At 40.6% G+C, this 22,181-nt stretch overlaps 1 protein-coding gene and 1 long non-coding RNA gene across 2 annotated transcripts in view; one reads left to right on the top strand and one right to left on the bottom strand.

Annotated features, from left to right (window-relative positions):
- Positions 1-22,181, top strand: part of LOC308074168 (GTPase IMAP family member 8-like) — a gene marked incomplete at both ends in the record, with an annotated part of 708,175 nt that overhangs the window by 162,145 nt on the left and 523,849 nt on the right. The gene's annotated exons all lie outside the window — the stretch shown is intronic.
- On the bottom strand, positions 1,965-4,333 carry LOC308075049. Its single transcript, XR_013932154.1, has 4 exons — positions 4,229-4,333; positions 2,595-2,679; positions 2,247-2,311; positions 1,965-2,094 (listed from the first exon to the last, which is right to left on the bottom strand). It is a non-coding gene; the product is annotated as an uncharacterized lncRNA (long non-coding RNA).

Raw genomic sequence — 22,181 nt, forward strand, 5'->3', positions numbered from 1 at the left:
GTGAATATTACAGTGACACACTGTCATTGTCACTGACACACTGACACTGACACACGAGAGCAGATGAGCAGTTCACTAAAAGTGTGTTTTTAATTTCAAGGACCCCCGGTTTGATATGCATGAGGCCATGTGCATCGGAAGCCCCTTTGATATATATATATATATATATATGTTTTTATCTGGACCACAATAAGTATAGGTAAGAGAGGCTTATTGTCAGTATCAGCCAAGAACTATCCCCGTTGCAATGCGTTAGAGAAGTCTTTCAACTTGGACAGGTTTGGGGAAATGTTCAATAATAGAGACACCAGGGTTGGGTGGTTTTCAACCTTTTTCATGCCAAGGACCCCCAAATTGATATACATTTGGCCGCGGACCCTCATTTGAAAATGTTTTGTGTCAGGGACCCCCATAAGCAAAGATTTCAGTTAATTTTCGCTTTAAAAAATATAAATATTCAAAGATATGCACACCTTTTCCAAGGATTTTCAAAAATAGCAGATCTACAAGCTCATAGCGCGGCACTCGGTGCCGCGCTATGAGCTTGTATATCTGCTATTTTTTAATAGCCAAAGCTGAGTGGTTAAAAATGATTGTGATGCTATGTTAACTCACTATGTGGACCTGCCGTTATGCTGCTACTTTTTGCACCTATATGTTTATGTTTATGTTTGTTATGCTATTTCTACTGTATATAAGTAGATATTCCTTTCTCTGACATTCATCTTTCTTCCCCGCGAAAACAACAAAATGATTGCAGAAAAAACACATTTCACCCACTGATTTGCAGCCGTAAATCAGTGTTTGTCTGTTTATTACTTATTTCATGGAAAGAAAATATATGAACCTATATTGCCACATATATGTTCAACATATATGCCACATATATGAAATTGGACCCCTACATATATGTCTTTCAACATATATGCACATATATATGCATATATGCACATATATGCGCATATATATGAATGCTGCATATATGCCCATATATGTAGGGGTCCAATTTCATATATGCATTATATATATATGCTAAATATAGGTCATATATGTATATTTACACATATATATTAAATATAGGTCATATATGTTTATTTACACATACAGTATGTTAAGGATATGTATACCTACATAAATACAAATATGCATACCTACATGAATTAAATAAAACAAAACACAACATCTGGAAGTTATTAAACATTTATTCAAAATCTCAATTAAACATAATCACAACAGAAAATAATTGGTTGATCTTAGACAGGAATAATAATTTCAATTATCTGCCTTTCGGCAGATAATTGTACATGAGTGTACATGAGTTTCCTTGTGAGTTTATCGGCTGATAGCCCAAAGCCTTTATTCAAACAGTATCTATTTTATTAGTTTATTCTTTTTTTTTCATAAACATGCAATTATTTTGAATTGTCTGAAAAGTGAGTGCATTTATGAGTCCAAGACACCTTCTATATTTACAATTATTGTTTAGAATTATGTAATAATAATAATAATAATAATAATAATAATAGAATTATGTAAGTTTGTCTTGTCGAATGATCTCATGGTATGTTTGACATCACATGAACTTCACTTGTACGAACAACAGATTATCAGCACAGGTTGTTTACCAGAAAGAGCAATAAGATATGCTTCGCAAATAAATTAAAGGCATGAATGAAAATGAATGTTTTGCACATAACTTTCACTCAAAGCCATTGGAAGTCCATCAATCGCTTCAGGAGGGAGGAGACAGGAGGATAGACCCACTTTTCTGGCTGAGCAGCTTTGTCGTGTTGGTGCCACCGCCAATGGGTTGATCCCAACGAAACATCTGAAATCACAAATCACATATGGAAAAGGTGCACTCATAGCTGCTCTACAAGAGAGCACATTTTTCGAGTTACATATGATGGTTCTACTTCAAGCAGAAAGTTACCTTTGAATGAATTCCAGTGTGTAACAGGCATGCTCCTGTGCACCAGAGTGAAGTTGTAATAACTGGAAAAGCTGCCAGTCCAGCCAGGAAGTTGATCTGTGGAGCCACAACGACCGGACCCTCAATGCTCAGCATCCATTTTGTAGCTGTGAGAACTTCACCTAAACATAATTAGACATATATGGTTTGCATGTTAACAGTGTTTGTGTTGCTTTCCACATAACAAAAGATTGTTAAACTAAAACATGACCTCCATATTGTCTCCGTATTTGCAATGCTTTAAAACAGATTAGAAAAAAACAGTTTACACTACCTAAGACAATTAGACGAGTCGGGAAGCTTCATTATCCTTTCAACAACTGCTGCTGTCGCCAACACCTAAAAGACAGAAAAACAAATAAAAAATGCGTAGTCATTGACCCCAGCTCAACAGTTGAGGGTAACAGCTTGGTGTAAAAGAGTGGCATAATTTTTTGTACAAGCTATTAATTGTATTTGCATACATAGTATTAAGAATTATAAAGGAGGAAAATGTCAAACAACAAAAAAGAAAAGTATCAAACGAAAGTAAAAGGTATCCAAACATGTAATAAAAAAATAAAGACATCCTCAGACTCTATTGCAAGTAGAGACATCACGTAGCAGCAGATGTTTTTCTCACCTGAAAATCGTCTTCGCACTTCTTCGTGTCCAGTCTTTGCACTGGTGATCAGTGCTCACTGCAAGCCAGGTGTTTCTTTCAGCATCTGTGATAGTAGAAATAGACAGATATTATTTGTGCGTCAGTAATTTAAAATGTAATGTTAACTCATCAGATTGCTCATAATTTGCGCCACCGTGCCCCCTTCTCATCATTCAGTTCTTCTGATGAATTTGGCAAAGTGTTTCACAATGCAGAACTGATTAATGATTAATGTTGTACAAATCAGTGGTTCTCAAACATGTTCACGTCAAGGACCCCCTAATTAGTAGTCTATGTACTTGGCTAAGGACTCAAGATTTGAGTTACAAAAGTGTTTCAGAAATATTCCACACAGTTTGTTTACAGTGTTTTTTAGTTTTTTAATAGCTGATCTACAAGCTCACACGCATCACCTTGTAGATCTGCTATTTTCAAATAGGCAATTTATAGGGTTTAAGTGGTTAAACTGATTTTGATGCTATATAACCTCATTTACCTGGGGACCACCTGGAAACCCCCCAATGACCCCTGGGGGTCCCTGGAGCCCACTTTGAGAACCACTGATAAACATTACCTGCTTTTGTTAGCTACTGTCTGCAAAACAAAACTAAGTAAAAAAAACGGATTACCAAATCTGTCAGCTGATTTGATTTTGTTTTATCCATTGGTACTATTTGTAGCCTACTCTCTTTCTCTTAATTAAATGATTGTACTTTGTACTGTAGGTTTCAAACAAAATTCATAGATATGATAATAATTAATTACAGTCAAAACAAATGAGGCCAACATTAGCTTTCACTGTTGTGGAATTATTTATACCTGAAATAAACACTGATATGCACCACATGGAAATTAATATGCTAATGCCATGTCTAAGACTGTGTTACACGCCCCAAAAACCTTATCTACTAGCTCACAATGTGTCGCTGTGAGCTTGTAGATCAGTGATTTTTGGGCGTGCAACAGTGTCTTACGACGAAACATAATTTAAGCTTTAGACCCGAGCGAATCACGACATTCATGACAGTCATGAGGAAACTTCAACCTGGTTTTTGCACTTTCTCCATTTACGGCCCTACATCTACATAAACGTTCATATTTCAAATATAAAGTGCTTATCTCATGGCCACGGATGTTAAAAGTCACTTCGGGTGGGTGTAAGTATCCGTATATTCCGGATTGTTCATAGAAAAGCATTTTAATCCGATCGGTGGCCATTGTGTCATAGACTTAAAATGTATCAGAGTGCAGTACACCTCCCAACCGATAGGGTCACGTAGTTGAACGCATAAGGACATACGGAGAAAATGGCCACCGATCGAATTAAAATGCTTTTTATTGAAAAATACAGACAATACGGGTATTTCTGAGTGCCCGAGTAGACTTGTAACATCCATGGCCATGGAGTAAGCACTTTATATTTAAAATCTGAACGTTTATGTAGATGTACAGGTTCTAAATGGAGAACGTGCAAAAACCAGGTCTAAGTTCAGCCATGACGCTCGTGACGGACGAGCGTCGTGTGATCCATGGCTAATACACAAATATAACTGCACATTTACGATACTAACAAGTTGGATAACATTTTAATTCCATAAACTAATTAAACGTACCTGTTATCTAGTAGAGTAGAAGCATGGAAGCAACCGGTTTGTAAATAAATGTTCGCTCAGCAGACAGACGTTACTTCCTCTGTTTCAAAATGAATAGGCTCCGCCATCAGATGCATGACGTAATGTGTCATTGTAGTAGTTCTCAACCTGTGGGGTCGGGACCCCGAGGGGGGTCCCCAACATGATTTTGGGGGGGTCCCCAGATGACAGTGAAGTAACAATTTATGTAACCTTTTTAATACCTAAAAAAAAAATATATATATAAAAGAAAGCAAAGAAAAAGACCATTACTGCATCAAAAGTAATCAACAAAGTATACTAAAACAACTGGTCAAACGTTGGCCAAATTGTCCAATAATAATATAAGAAAGAGGCAAAAATAACCCACCGAGTCGTTGTTGTGAGCTTGTAGATCGGCTATTTTCACAATATTGATCTGTGGAACGGAGTCAAACTAAATGCATCAACTACTACGTGCATATTGGTTGGGGCGGGGGTCCCCAGTTCAAATTATTTTGGGGGATCTCGGCCTGAAAAGGTTGAGAACCACTGCTGTAAGTAACGGGCACTGCATGGGATATCTGCACACCGCAATGTAAAATTGGCTATTTTGTCCAAAATGTAAAAAAAAATGTAATATTTTGAAAATATTTTTACGTAAAATAAAGTATTATATTTATAAATTATTATAAGTAGTATGATTAGAAAATTCTTAAACATTTGACAATCAAGGTCTAATATTTCTATAATTGCTACAAATTGCTACAAAACCTGTATAGCAGTCATTTTGGGGCATAAACAAGAAGTTGAATGATAAAATTAATAATGCTAATAATAACTGATAATGATGATTATGTTCACATCAAGTAAAACATTTTAAATTGTTGTGCCTTTTGTTTATAAACCCTGTAGCACTTTGTGATTTCCAAAAATGTAAAGTGCGTTAAAAATAAAATGTATTATTATTATCATTATTATTATTGTTATGTATACTTTACATTACTGTAAAACTATGTTCAACAGTTAGAATATAACCTGACTGTAATTTAGAGAAAAGAGAAAATGTGTAGAGAAAAGAGAGAAATAACTCAAATGCAGTGGAAAACAGAAAGGTCTTTAGTTGTGTTTTAAAATTAATAAGAGTAGCAGCAGACCTAATTAAACAATATTGTCTTTATACATATCTTCCACAATCCACAAACCACAATCTACATTGAATGGAAATACGTAGATATAGAACTTTGGATATTACCTTGCAAATAAAAAAGTGAGCTATATATAGGCATTATGTATGACATATGCAAAAAGTCAGATATATACTAGCTATATATGTAGGCATATATGTAGGAATTTATGACATATATGCAAATATATGAACCTGATTGTGGCATATATGTGGACATATATGTTGATATATAGGGAATATATGTCTCATATATGAGCTATATGAGACATATATTCCCTATATATCAACATATATGCACATATATGAACCTGAATATGGCATATATGAGGCATATATTCGGCATATACCTGCCATATATTGACATATATGTTCATATATTTTCTTTCCGTGTGGGTTATTTGTTACATTGTGCTGCTCTAACGCCATCATTTCCTTTTGGGATTAATAAAGTATATCTCATCATCATCATCATCTCATCTCAAACCTGTGATGTGACAATAAAACGTATTCTGATTCCGTATTCTGATTTCTTTAGGCTATTCAAAAATAGCAGATATACAAGCTCATAGTGCGGCACCGAGTGCCGCGATATGAGCTTGTAGATCTCCTATTTTTGAAAAATCGTTCAAATGATTTTTTTTATATTTTGTTCCGAAAAACTGTTAGGATTTAGAACATTTTTAGAAGCGGCCTCAGGTCTTAATGGGTTAAATGTAGAAAATACAGTCGCCACCACGGGGTTCAGTTACATAGACCCCTTAACAGACGATGTCACGCTGGTTGTAAGCGTCAAACCCATTCTGTCAGGTGTCGCCAGGGCGCGCAGCACCAGCCAACACACAAGAGGGGGTTGGGGTGTGCTGAAACCAGCGCACCCCAAAACAACAGGCTGAGAATTGATTGCATGAAACAATCACCTGTGCATCCAGTCTCAATGTTGGTAAACAAATAATTGGTCTAGTGGCCCCTGTAAAAGCCATCATGTTTAATATTGAACCATGCTTCTGAAACACTCTACGGTAGAATATCACGCTACATTCCAATGTGTCATCCAGTTTTAACAAATTATGAACGATGTTTCCATTAAGACCCCAAAAAAAACTTTTAATCCATTAAGACCGGGAACAAATGAAAATGTGTGCAAAATCTTTGATTATATATATTCTTTTAAAGCCAACATTTTGAACTCAAATCTTTTCTACTGTGGGTCCCTGGAACAAAATATTTTGAGATGGGGGTCCGCCGTCAAATACATATCATTTTTGTTGTTTGGTTGCTATATCAGTGGTGGTCAAACACCTTTTTTTCATGTCAAGGACCCCCAAAATTATATATATTTGGTCGCGGACCCTCATCTCAAAATGTTTTGTTCCAGGGACCCCCAGAAGCAAATATTGGAGTTAAAAATGTTAAAAGTATATCTATATTCAAAGATTTGCACACATTTTCATGATTTTTCAAAAATAGCAGATCTACAAGCTCGTAGCGCGGCACGAGCTTGTAGATCTGCTATTTTTTTTAATAGCCAAAGAAATCTTAAAATGACACAGATGGCTCTGGACACCTCATTTCTCTCAGAGATAAGCCTCAGTGACACGTGATTGATTTTCATAGCGCGGGTCAAACATATTCATAACAGGCAGATGTGCAGAGGTTGTCCAGAATATGAACACATCTGTGCCGGGTCCCTGCTTAAAGACCAGGAGAATAAATCAATTGAGCTCGGTCTCCATCTGACAAGGCCGCTGTATAGATAGCAGCATGGAGCGCCTTGCTATGATTAGTGATGCTGCTCTGCCTCTACAGCCAGCGTTGCCAGATTTTGTGAGAGAAACAAGCAACCATTACCCCCCCCCAAATTACCCCCCACTCTTTTTTCGGTTTGATTTGATTTGTTTGATTTATTTGATTTGCAAACAGAATATGTGCATAGGCATAGAAGTTCTTTCCATGGGAAAGATGACAGATAGTTGTTGTGCCGGTGAGGTAAGAAACCCTCGGGGGGGGGGGGCTTATAAGAGAACCTCACCCGTTGACATTACATGCAATTTGAATGTATTAATATAAGACATAATGCTAATACCAGGACGTATGCAAACAAGCCCAAAATAAGCAACGTTGCGTTATTGAAAACGAGCGCTTCCAAACTCTGACACTTGTATTGACAGAAAGTAGCTCATAAGATCTCTACGGTGGATTTTTATTAAACAACAAATTTGCAGATAGAAAGAGGATAATTCAAGCTTTCCGTACAGCTGCCATGTTGGTGAGTTTAACGTCGTTAAATATAATCAGATAGGACTTTTCTGTTTGGATGTATGGGCTGTCAAGGCCAGAAAGTAGTTTTTTTGCCACTCAGTAGGCGTTCGCGCATAACTTCCGGGTACGATGACGCGCATAGCCTCTTCTTGTTTTTAGAGCAGTGGTTCTCAAGAATGTGTGAAGCTAATATACATTTATTTTTATATGCATTTATTTCAATATTATACATTTTTAAATAGCAGATGTATATAAGGTTAAAATGGTTAAACTGAAGCAAGCCCGAATAAGCAACTACACTTTAGAAACAAGAACGCAACCCTGCATCTATACCAATATTCACAAGCGACATCACAGGCCCGAAAGGCGCTTATAATAAGCAGACTTGGCAACACTGTATCCCATAATACTAGGGCTGGGTCTGTATAAAGACACATGTTAAACAACATGCTGCCTGGCTTGCAGCCGTGGCCGACACTCAGCCATGCATATATAACATAACATAACACACGTGTATATTCAAAGATTTTATATCTTCAAAGATTTGCACACATTTTCACGATTGTTCAAAAAATAGCAGATCTACAAGCTCATAGCCGTGCTATGAGTTTGTATTTGCTATTTTTGTCCGATCACCTGAACACCCACAGATGACCAGACTAATAATAATAATAATAATAATCATACAGTCCTTGATATTAGTGACCTACAAAGACATTTTAGGACTAATATCCACGGCACAATATTCTATCAATGTAATGAATGACAAACAAAATATCAAATAATTCATAACAGTGCCATGCAGGGTCAATGACGTGCCTGATGCGTAATCATACAATATATAATTCCTACAGAATACAGAAGACAATGTGCATGATGCTACGGCACCACACTGTCTCTCTGCATTTGATGTATGTGTTTTCCTTTGCTTATTGTAAGTCGCTCTGGATAAGAGCAAATTGTAAATGGTAAAATGCTACAGCTAACGTATCCGATAGCACGATAAAGACACATGGGGACGACTCAGGCGACGCACGACACGCGTTGATCGATGATACGGTTAAGTAAAGTGGTGCTACAGGTACGATACCGGCCTACGGGCTGACAAGACACTGGTCCGGCTGTGATTAAGACACGTTGGCTAACAACATGGCAACGCGACGCACAGTGATTGATGCTAGGCTAACATCCGCCGGTGCGCTGATTGATGGGGTGAGCTGTAGTATAAGACAGACAACGAATAGGCTTGGTAAAACATGCGCCTACTTAAGCTTATTTTAGAGTTAATCTTTATGCGTTTTGAACTTGTAGGTCGGCTATATTTCCGACAGGCGACATTGCCGTATATGAAGGACTATGAATTAACCCATTGAAACCGGGAAAGCATTTTGTGTCATTTTTAGATTTGAGCTATATACACAGCAACTGCGAACGGCAGGACAAGGAAAACAAAATCAACTTCTCTCCAATAATGACGGCTTTATTATCCCTCTTACGGAACAGATTCATTCAACGGAATGTCTTTCTTTGTATTACTCACAACGAATACACACACTTTTTTCCCCTTTTTTTTTTCTTCTCCAACATGCGTTTCTCAGAAAACTCTTGGGATTTGAGAACGGTGGTTCTCAAAAAATAGCAGACCTACAAGCTCACAGCTCGGCACAATGTGATGAACAACACAAGCTTGTACAACTGCTATTAAAAAAAATAAAAAATCTTGAAAGTGTTTGAAGAATTATTTATAATTTATAATTCGTTTTTTAACAAATGTTCTCTTCTGGGGGTCCCTGGCACAGAACATTTTCAGATGGGAGGTCAAATATATATATATATATATCATTCTGGGGGTCCTTGGCACGAAAAAGTTCGGCATTTGTAGAATCGGGTCTTAATGGGTTAAACATGAGGTTACAGTTGGACTGCACGAAGACATTGGTGTGTGTGAGTGTGTGCGTGTGTGTGTGTGTGTGCGTGCGTGTGCGTGTGCGTGTGTGTGCGTGTGTGTGTGTGTGTGTGTGTGTGTGTGTGTTATGTAAATTTGTACATGAATGTGTCCTTGACTGAGAACCGGGTAGTTCATCCATCAGGTCGACGTGCGGAGGAGACGCGAGCGGAGGAGTGTAGCGGGGTAAGGTGAGGACGCAGGATGCCAGAACATGATCATGAACAAGACAGAATGGAAAGAAACAGCAAGAGAGAGAGAGAGAGAGAGAGAGAGAGAGAGAGAGAGAGAGAGAGAGAGAGAGAGAGAGAGGGGGAAGGAACCCTAACCCTAACCCTAGACCGGACCTCTTTGACTTCCATTTTGTTTTAAGCTACGGTCTCTGAGACTCTGGCCACCAATACTGATTGAGTAGGCCTATGCTGAATCCAATGGTGCAAGGTACTCAAGTTCAAAGGTTAGGGAGGGGTCTCCCCCCCCTTTTTATTAGGGGCTTTGAGACTCTGGCTACCCCCCCTAAATCGACGATGCTGAATCCATGGGTATAAGTTTCATCTCTGAGCGACATGTGGTTGTGGAGATACTGTGTGCTGTATTTGAATAAGCCGCCATTTTGGAATGGTACGAGTATTTTCCAGCGTTGTGCGGAGAGTAAAAGAAAAGATCTGAACGTTCCCCATCCAACGGTGTTGGGGTCATTTCGGACCAACCTTTGGTCTCAGAGAAAATCCCCAAACAATCTTGGAAACGGCCGTCGTTTTTCGTTTTCTTTTCGGCCTTTGCCCCTCTGAGCTTGTAGATCAGATTTTTGGGCACGGGCACGGGGGCCGTGGATGAGAGCGTTTCTGAATCCAACAGTGACAAGCACGACTCTACAGTACCTTTGGCTAGGCATAAACAATTTAAAATGTGTGTGTGAACACACACCAAACATTTATTCCCCTACAAGTGTTCACATAATAATAATCATAATACTTGTCATTATCTAAGGGTTCGACCGGTGGTGTCAAGTTAGCCTGGTAAACCCCCCTCCCTCCGGAAATCTCATTTGCATTTGATTTCAGGAAGGTGTCTGGTCTACAGGCCTGTATGGGCAATTTGGGAGCTGGGCTGGATTAGTACAGTTGACTGACAACCCCTTCAGCCAATCAGCAGTTCGATCCCCTTCAGCCAATCAGCAGCTCATTTTCCCTATCCCCAACCAAGTATGACACAAGGGTACTTTTGAAGGGGCCATGCCGAAAATAGGTTGCTTTATTCGGATACATACGTGTCACTGCCCGCCCCTGCCGGTTCTCTGAATTTGAATAGGCTCTGCCATGATTAATTGACTACATATATGGATTTAAACAAACTAAATTCTATCCAAACGATATCTTAAAATTAAATTAACTTCTAAAAACAAATGGAAATGATTTTTCCGGAGGGAGGAGTTTACCAGGCTAGTGTCAAGTGGCCATAGTGTACCAAGTCAGTAGTTGCCCTCAGGGGGTTTGAGTTGTTGCTCAGACCGATGAAAACGTATAGGGAATATTGTTCCCTAGCAGTGACACTTGTTTTAGTGGGGAACTGCCTTCCACTCCGACATCTCACCACTCCGACTAGTGGCTTCCACGTGCGGTTAGGGTTAGGGTTAGGGTTAGGTATAGGGTTAGTAACCGTCGGAAAGGCGACATGTCGGAAAGCCGACATGTAACCGTTTTAGTGGACTCTTTAGTCTGGCCTCTGTGAGTAACATCACAGACTGTGATGTCTGTGATGTTACTCACAGAGGCACGCAAGCCCCCACGCCACGTCAAGGCAGTGTCCATGTGGGGGGATTTTTTTTTATTTGTGATTTTTTTATAATTTTTTTACCAACACAAACACAATATCAAAAATAAATAAATAAATAAATAGGAGAAAGCAAAACAAAATGACCTGCCTCAGGTGACTAGGGGTAAAACAAAAGGTTGGGGAAAAAGCTAAACAAAATAACCTACCTCAGGTGACATGGAGTAAAACAAAAGGTTGGGGAGAAAACAAAACAAGACGGCCTGCCTCAGGGCCCTAAAATAGGAAAAATACGTGGCTTACTGCGCATTCTTCATGCGTTCCAGCTGTCTCCTGAAGGCTTCCTTGGAGCGGTAAGGGATCTGAGCGTCGTGACACCTCTTGACATATTGTCTGAAGGCTATATCCCGAGGCAGGGGTCCCTCCAATGGAACAAGCCCACTTTCCTGGGGAGTCCACCTTTGTCTGTAGCTGGCCGGCAGCGCCCGGCTCCTGGACTCCCTGGTCATCACCTCCTGCTCAGGCATGTCCAGGAGTTCCTCCCGTGGCTCCGTCAGGTCTTCCCGAGGCTCTGCCCGTTCCTGCTTCAGTGTCCGCGGTGGCATTGTGGTCTCCTTATGTCTCACAGGAATATTTTTCTCTCTGTTACAGTATGGATGGGATAGATCAGGGGTTCTCAAACTTTTTAATACCACAAGCCCATATTATGAGGGATTTTTTTGGCGACCCCATCGGAAAGAAAAAGAAAGAAAGAACGACAGAGAGAAAGGAGCGGATGAATCATTGACTAAAGGAGAAAACAAACAGCACTGGGCTGTCAAATGAATCCTGTGTCTGTCTGTCCTTATCTGTTCCCTCTAGAGACTGAGGCTGTTTCACTTGTCTGTGGATGTCAAACCTATGAAAACAAATCCATCCATCCATCCATTCTGAAACAATTGTGATAACAGGAAACAGCAAATCCCCATAAATGGTTGCTTAGGATCTTCATATAGGCTAAGCATAAATGGGATAAAGGCAGACAGATATCTCCATTTATGGGCTTAATAGCAACACAGACAGAATTCCATACACCCAATATATAGGCATTTCGGTTGGATCGGCAGTTCTGGACAACCGGATCTCTGGGCATATATACACTGGAATATATACACTACACAAGGACCCCTGGGGGTCACGGCTCTATCCAATATTCAAAATGGGGACATTAAAATGGGACATTCTGCATAATGATTACTTCTACTTTCTTTACTTTAAGTATATTTTGATGCCAATACTTTGGTACTTTTACTCAGGTAAATGTTCAAATCCAGACTTTTACTTGTAATGGAGTAATTCTACATTGTGGTATTGATACTTTTACTTAAGTAAAAACATTTTTACCACTGAGTTTGTATGTATCTCGAGAACCGTCCGACCGGCCAACTTCAAAATCTGCGCCACTGACGACCCGAGGGAGTGCAAGTGCCCTGCATCAAGTTGGTCGTATAGGCAGTTGTCCAGAACCGCCGATCCAACCAATATGCCCTTATATAGGCATACAGTATATGGAGATCTGGTTGTCCAGAACCGCCGATCTAACCGCTATGCCCATACATAGGCATGGCCATATATGGGCATATACTGATGACATCAGGGAACTCCAAATATGGGCATAAAAGGAACACAAGCAGACAGACAGATACAGAGATCTCCAAATATGGGCATAAAAGAGACACAGACAGACAGACGGGTACAAAAGCAAGGTACTCTAACAACGGGTACAACAGGTATTGCATAACCAGGTGGGACATGGATTGTTTCCGACTTGATCGTCGATCCGACCGATATGCCCTTATACTGTACAGGCATATAATGGAGATCTGGTTGTCCAGAACCGCCGATCCGACCGATACGCCCATATATAGGCATATGTGGAGATCCGGTTGTCCAGAACCGACGATCCGACCGATATGCCTCTACATGGCCATGCCCATATAGGCATATGCTTTCCATATATGGGCATAAAAGGTACCCTGGCAGACCAACGGGTACAACGAGTATTGCAAACCCGGTGGGACATTTACAATTTGCATCGTTCCTGAGTACACCTGAGTAGACCGGATGTGACACCGGTCTGTGTAGACCAGTGCCACATATCTCAATAACCGCGGTACGCTCGACTTCAAACTTGGAGCGTGTATCGCCGAGGACCAGAGTGCGTGCAGTGCACTCCATATTTGAACGTCTCTGACACAGATCTCTATGTTTGGGCACAAATGATTCATTGTGACCTCATCGTGACGACAGGGGTACATCACAGCCGAACAATATAAAATGTCAGACCACTCACTGCACAAGACTTAAAGTAGCTTACTTAACTAGAAGACTGAAGTGTGTTCCAACGGCTAAATAAATGGCTTCTTTGCTTAACGGCCTGAAGACGTTCCGTGAGAAGATATTTGGTGGGGCAGAAGGAGGACGAATGGAACTTAGTAGCCAACAAGAGGCAGCAATGATTCAGAACCTCAGAGAGACAGAGGAGAACCAGGAATCTCCAGGAGAGGTATTTGAATCTCCAGGAGAGGTATTTGAAGCTCCAGGGGAGGTATTTGAATCTCCAGGAGAGGTATTCGAAGTTCCAGGGGAGGTATTTCAATCTCCAGGAGAGGTATTTAAAGCTCCAGAGGAGGTATTTCAATCTCCAGGAGAGGTATTTGATGAGGATGTGCAGCTGTTGGGGGAGTTGGAAGAGTTGAAACAGGAGCAGCAGCAGCCGGACAAGAAGATGCTGGAGACACATGAGACGGAGAACGTCCGTCCTTGTCCCAACGAGGAAGAAATGGAGAATCGCCTAAAGAAGTGGTCAGGAGGGAGCAGTCTTCTAACAACCCCAGATAAACCCGTGCTGAGAAGATCCACAAGGCCAATCAAAAAGCCTGTAAAACTGGACTTGTGATGTACAAACAGGAGAGAAAAAAAAGGGAACTTTTGTATATCTCGAATACAATCTGACTGATCGACTTCAACCTCGGTGTGTGACACTGAGCTGAGAGTCGGTCGGATCAGCGGATCTCCAAAAAATTATTGATGAACCCACAAATCCCCATAAAAGGGACACACAGATAGACAGATGCAGAAATCTTCATACATGGGCATAAAAGGACACAGACAAACGGACGAGTACAACATGTACTCTGACAACGGGTATGGGTATTGCATAACCGGGTAGAGCATGCATTCCCAACTTGCATTGCGCCTGACTTAAATCTTTCCAGACTTGTGTGGTCCTCGAGTTCATAATAGCACAACCAATTCAATTTGTAGCTATGATTCCCTGCTTTCATATGATAGGAAAAAAATATATATAATGCAAAACTCGTAGATGTCTCAGCTCTATTCAAAATCAGTCACATATGGTTGTTTATTTAGTTTGAAGTGGCATAGAGATGCTGCAGCCATTTAATACGTAACGTACTGTGTTAATCTCGGAACTTACGAGTAGGAGCGTCAATTGGGTATGGCAAGGTATGGCAGGTGCCATAAAAAAAAAGAGTGTTCGGGCGTGCGGCGAGGATATGTGTCCCTTATTTTATATCTCTGGGAGTTAGCAACCCTAACCTTGCCATACCTTAGCTTTTGCTGAACTGACGCCCACTGCTTACGAGAGACGTGCCTCAAAGATACAACGGTACAAATTATTCTACATGACCTATAACTGGTCAAAGCTATGGGAATGGAATGATTAGGATTTTACTGTATTTAATTCAAATGAAATAATATTGTCGGTGTCGGGTGGAAACCTCGTATATTCAAAATTGTTACCTTTCAGGAAGAACCCGTGTCCCAAAGGATCCAATGCAGTTATTATTTAATCATTGATTGATTGATTATTAGACAGAAATGTAAACAGTCAGCCATTTGGGCTAAAAGGATAACACAAACAAGTCAAGGGGACTTGTTTCCATTGTGGTCCTATGCATTCAATTCATCAACTCATAAGCTCATAGTCTCTTGTAAATACTTTTCATTGGTTGATTATTCATGAAACCCACACACACACACTACCACTTCAACCAGGCCTCCCCTAGCACGTCATGATAGATATTCAAGGACATATGAGGTTTCTTACTGACAGCGACGATATGGGGAGTTTCCGATAACAAGGATCAGAATAAATTGAAAAGAAAACAAATGAGAAATGTGGGTAATGATGAATATGGAATATCTTATGTATGTTCTAATTGGCTACGCCCAAATATGGAGTGTGTTGTCTAACCCCTATGTGTCGTCATGGCATCAGACGCAAACAAATCATTCAGCTCCATATATAGGAAATAAAGGGGGCATGCCCATATATGGGCCACATACTCATGACATCAGGGATCTCCATATATGGGCATAGAGGGGACAAGGACTGACAGATACAGAGATCCCCATATATGGGCATAAAAGGGACAAGGATAGCATATACATATACTTTCTTGCTATGTTCTTTCATTGCTGGACTATTAGTGTGTATGTCAGCTTCTCTGTTGTTGTCAGAGTGTTTGTTCCAGTTGTGTTATGTTGTATTTGAGTGTGTGCTCCTGTATGGTGTGTGTATTATCGTCTCTGTCAGTTGGAAACCTCATTATGTCCAAAACTGTTACTTTTCAGGATTCAAATAAAAAAAAACAGCAACAGTAGCAGATCTACAAGCTTGAAACGCGGTGCGAAGTGATGCGTTTCAAGCTTGTAGATCTGCTACTTTTGATGCTTTTATTTAGTGTGACGCTGTAGTATGATCAAATAGGGCGTTAATTTCCCCAAAAAGAAACACAAAATGTTAGAATATGGAGATGGGAAGTTTCTACCCGACAACAGCGGTAGTACGTTGTCTGTCCTAGTAAAGGTCAACATTAAGTCTATTCTGTGTTTCCTTAGTTTGGTGTTTGACTTTGGGTTCTGTGTGTGGGTCCAACTTTGAGTTTGAGTTCCTGGCAGTTTGACCATGATGTGGTACAAACTGACAGCTAGGATGATTTTAAAAACCTTTCATCACTCAGAGGTTTGTGTCAATGTGTGGCAGCAAGGTGAATGTGCCAATTAAAATTTAACATTCACACCAGACTGATACAGGGGACACTGTTCTGACTGTCAGGCAGTAGGTGTGTGTGCATGCGTGTGTGCATGCATGCGTGCACGTGTGTGTGCGTGTGCGTGTGTGTGTGTCAGGCGATGTGAGTGAATGGTTGCACATGTAGTGAAATTCACTGTATTTTTGTCATATTTGCCCAGCTGTCAATCTCCAGTCATTAATATTGAGTATCACGGCCACAAATCATCTCATTCCAGTCTAACCAGTCAGACAGAGTAGAGATGGCCACTGTGCAGAATGTTTGTTACCAAGTTCCTTATTTCTAACCTATAATGTTTTCAGATATTTTTTTTAGTGTGCTGATTAAGTTTACAATGAGTAAATCACCGTCTGGACGTCATCTTGAATGAGATTCAAAACTGAGTAACTATTAAAATCAGCTGTGTTTTGAGGAAAGTGAACAAAATCAAGATTAATTTATATTCATGAAAGTGTCACCACGCAGCACGTTGTTGTTCACAGGAAGTCATTCAAATTGGCTTTTTAGGGACTTTTGATATAAAAATACACACTTATTTTTCAATTGTCATCTATTGTTAGGTATGACCACACAGATATGCTCTAAAATTGTGAAAAACATTTTTCATTTCAGCAACCTTTAAGATTGTTGGATTTAGAACTATTACATTACATTACATTACATTACATTACAGTCATTTAGACGCTTTTATCCAAAGCGACTTACAATAAGTGCATTCAACATAGGTAGGGAACGAAACTACTAATCACCAGAAATCTTAAGTGGACATACAACTATAGTACTTTCTGATTGTTATCTGTGGTTTCTACAATGGGAACCATGTTCAATTCTATTGACTGTGCTCTTCTTTAGGGTCCTAAATCAGTAGCCTACTTCACACTGACAGGGAGAGCATGCTGCTTGCTTCTGCATTCCAACACACTCTGATGAGGGCAGTCACTGCTGTCACAATCCATCATTGGGACTTTGTCAGCATTCCCACATGTGTGTATTGTCATCAGCAGCACCTTTCTGTCAACCAAGTGTCAAGGTTTTTCTAGTACACTGGTTCTCAAACCTATTTGGCTCAGGTCACCCCTGAATCACATTGTTACTTACTTACTTATAGGACCCTCCATTTATGTCATATTACAGTACTTAAAAATGTAAATATTTCCGCCTAAGATACAGTATGCCATGAGGAAAACTTGAGAGAGTATCAATTTCCATTAGGGCAGGTTGAAAATAATTCTATACTTGATGTTAACCACTCTGGGTGGAACATTCCTCAAATCTACAAGCTCACAACACATCGCAACCCGATGCGTTGTGAGCTTGTAGATCGGCTATTTTTGACAAAGAGATTCGGTGTAGGTCCAAAAGTGATATGGATCAATTCCAAATATTATCAAAACATTCTGAGGCACCCCACCCCACGGCACCCACTTTGAGAAACCATGTTCTAGTGCAACGGAAGCTTGATGTGGAGGACAACGTTTAATTAACAATAATTTGCAGGAGAAACTCAGCAGACATGAACTGTCTTAGAAGCAGGCTACCAAGACAAACAATTCAGCAACCTTACAAGGTACAGACAGGTATAAATACAATGGGAACTAACAAGACACAGGTGCAACTCAATGACAATCAACACAGGGATTGGCTGACCTAAAACAAGACACAAGTGGAAAACTAAACTAATCACAAGGTAATGAGGCAAGACAGGTAACAGTAACTAGGGCAGACAGGAAACACTAGGAACAATACTACACAATAAGGTACCAAAAAACACACAAGAACACACTACACTACAGAAATACAGATCCTGACACCAAGTTCTAATTTTCTCAAGATCAGCTCTGGCAAAATGTGATGCAACCAGAATTCTTTCAGCTTTAGGCACACACGTCTCTTCATTGTTGGGGAAATAGGTGGACATGATGCCCCCATGAGGCAGGCAGACAGAAGAAACTGCAGAAAGATGCTACTGTGACATGTGTAGCCAGTCTATGACAGTACTATGATGTCATGTGATGACATGAAGGTACTTCATACAGTATATGGGGATTTGCGGTTGTAAATCATGTTTGGGAGGTCCGCTGATCCGACTGACTTCCCTCTCATATATGGGCCAATACAGTATATGGGCATACCATATATGGGCACTGTGGTCGGATCGGCGGTTCTGGAAAACTTGATATCCATATATGCCTGTATGGGCATATCGGACAGACAGAGATTTTGCACATTCATAGTAGGATTTCATACAAAGCTCAATATTTTGTTTGGATATGAAATCGTATCTTCCAATACATTCTTAAGTGTTAAGCCTATTGTCAAACATGTTCAAAACAATTTAAACAACTGCGTCATAGGATTTAATATCCACCAAAATATTTCATACATAATTATGACATATTGACCAAGACTGAAACTAAGGAAATGATTATGGTTTGTTTAAGCAGATGGACTTCCACCTTACTGAACCTCAAGACTGACCTAATGCTTCTAGTCTAGACTTTACTTTAAGAGCATGAATGACGTGGAGCAGTGGTTCTTAAACCTTTTCAAGTCAAGGACCCCTAAATGTATGTGTATTTGGCTGCGGACCCCCATCTGAAAAGGGTTTGTGCCGGTGACCCCCAGAAAAGGAGATTGATGTAAAAAAAACAACAAAAAAAAACAGATGTACAAACTCGCAGTGTGGCACAACGTGACGCACTGCGAGCTTGTATATCTGCTATTTTTGAATAGCCAATATAAATGGATAAAGTGGTTAAAATGATTGTGATGCATTAACACCTTTAGCTGGGGACCCCCCGGAACCCCTCTCAAGGACCCCTGGGGGTCCCCAGACCCGGCCCACTTTGAGAACCAATGACTTAGAGCTCCATGAATGGAGCAGACTGACACATTTCTGTCTGGCGTCATGGACTGGGTCTGATGATGTCATCACATGGGTCTGATGTCATTGACTCCCTGTTCGGGCGTGGCTGATGGGTAAACTCCATATAAGGACAAGACTTCTTCCTGGCATCGTTATATATCCGGTATATATAAGCACCAGGAGGTTGAAACAAACACAAATTTTCACTCGAAAAACTATTCTGAAACTCACTTTTCAGAAAGTAATTTTGTCCTTGTCATCGGTGTATTTCCGGTTATGTTCATGCTGTGTCGTTAAGATAATAGCGTAGATTTCTTTCATGTATTTATTCCTAAAAAAAAATCCGTAATAAAGATGTGGACGCCTCAGACTCTGTTCTCACGGTGTATCCATCATATCATGAGGCAGACTGGATCCCTGACTGGATCCCAGACTGGATCTCTCTCAGCAGAGCTCTCTCTCCCCTCCTCACACACCACGCCATCTCAGCCCGTGTCCCCGTTGTCCGCGGTGGTGGTCCGGGCCTCTACGTTCCACACACGCTCTCCTCAGCACCGTTCCAATAGGACGTCCATAGCGCGCTGCGGCGGGCGGAGGTACGAGAGGCTGTATCCCGTCCTTCTGGTCCGGCCCGACGGCTCCGCACTGAACATAAGATACAAAGAACCCAGACGGGTCGTGGTGATGCCGGTGGACCCGTCCACCCTGTCAGAGGAGGAGCGGAGAGCTCGTCGGAAGAGGATAGACGTCAAGAAGAAGAAGGTGACACGTGAAGATGTCCACTATGAAGATGACTTTAAGGCCGATGATTACAGCAGCTTCTGGAAGAAGGAATGACATTACATTTTTCTACCCAGGGTCGTAGCTTAGCACAAGTGCTCATTTCTAGCAACGCCCTGCACACATAGATAGACACACACAGACATTAACAAGACCAGGAGACCTGGTTCTGCCAGACCCAGACTTCACATGACGTGTCAGCCTGTGTCTATGCCCATGTATGGACGAAACGGGGACAGACTTTTATGGCCTAAGGACAAAGTGACCAAAACCTGTTTTTTGCCCATGTATGGAGAAAACAGGTACAAAACATGCCCATGTATGGACGAAAGGGGGACAGACTTCTATGGCTGGGGCCTAAGGACAAAGTGACCAAAACCAGTTTTTTGCCCATGTATGGGGAAAAGAGGTACAAAACATGCCCGTGTATGGACGAAAGGGGGACAGACTTTTATGGCTGGGGCCTAAGGACAAAGTGACCATGCCCATGTATGGACGAAACAGGTGCAAAGCCTCATGTAAGCCGACCCCTTGGGTCTGGCAAAAAAAATCACACCCAGTGTGAAGTGGGCGGTGTGGTCATCACAGTGGTCATCACAGTGATGGAAGCTCACTTTGAAAAAAAATGTTTTTTTTTAAGAGATGACATGAATCATGACCATAAAACGTTTTTTTCTGTGATTTTTTTTAATTTTATATTTAATTATATGATATACTATATTTAATAAATACCCTTTGTTTTGCCGTTTAAAAAAAAAAAAAATCACAGAATCAAACGTTTATGGTCATGATTCATGTCATGTCATGATGGCTTGATTCGAGGCTTAAATTAATAGATATAAATATTTTTGGAAATGTCAATGGAAAAATGCATTGAGTTTTTTCTTCCGGCACCAAAAAAAACAGGAAGTGGGCGGGAACTGCGACGCTCTATAGGTTATTCATTTCATCATGTGTCTCGCTAGCCAATCACAGTGCTGAATAGAGTCAGCCAATAGAGTCAGCCAATCACAGTACAGCTAGGGGTGTAACTAATGCTAGGGGTGTACTAATTATGAGCCAATCACAGTACAGCGAAGGGTGTACTAATGAGGTGTCCCAACCCCACTTATAGGAGCGGCTACACCGCTCAAAAACTGGGAGCTGACCAGTACAACCACAGTCTTATACTGGGAGCTTATACTATTGGCCACTGATCAGCACCCACTGGAGCAGTTGGGGGTTAACCCATTAAGACCGGGAAAGCATCTGTCATTTCAGATTTAAACCACTTTATCCATTATCTTATACTTGGGCTATTCAAAAATAGCAGATCTACGAGCTCATAGCGCGGCACCGAGTGCCGCACTATGAGCTTGTAGATCTGCAATTTTTTTGTTGTTGAAAAATCGTGAACATTATTTTGTGCAAATCTTTGAATGCATTATGCTTTATAAAGCAAACATTTTTAACTCAAATCTTTGCTTCTGGGGATTCTACAAAACCTTTTTTTTTTAAAATAATTTTGTTGTTATAATATCAGTGTTTCTCAAACTTTTCATGTCAAGGACCACCCAAAATGGACCGCGGACCCCCATCTCAAAATATTTTGTTCCAGGGACCCCCAGAAGCAGATTTGAGTTAAACATTTATATATTCAAAGATTTGCACACATTTTCACGATTTGTTTTTCAAAAAATAGCAGATCTACAAGCTTGGAGCTTTTTTGAAAAGCCAAAGAAATCTAAAGTGACACACATGCGTTCCCGGTCTTAATGGCTAAAGTGCCTTGCTCAAGGGCACTTTAGCCGTGTTGGGGGATAGATGAGTGGTGACCATTCACTTCCGCACCCCGATTTTTCCTGCTGGTCCAGGGAATCGAACAGGGAACCTTTCCAAGTACGATCCTCTAACCTTCAGGCCACCGCTGCCCTGGACTTGATGCAGAATTTCTGTTTAATTGTGTGCCATTTTTTTCAACAGCAAACTCCAGCGTACTCTCCTGGAAGAAGACTTAATCGACTGCAACTCAACTGAAGTATTAGATCAAGTGGTTAACACACAAG

The sequence above is a fragment of the Gymnoscopelus braueri genome, assembly GCF_963280865.1.
Source record: "Gymnoscopelus braueri genome assembly, chromosome: 19".
Taxonomy (NCBI): domain Eukaryota; kingdom Metazoa; phylum Chordata; class Actinopteri; order Myctophiformes; family Myctophidae; genus Gymnoscopelus; species Gymnoscopelus braueri.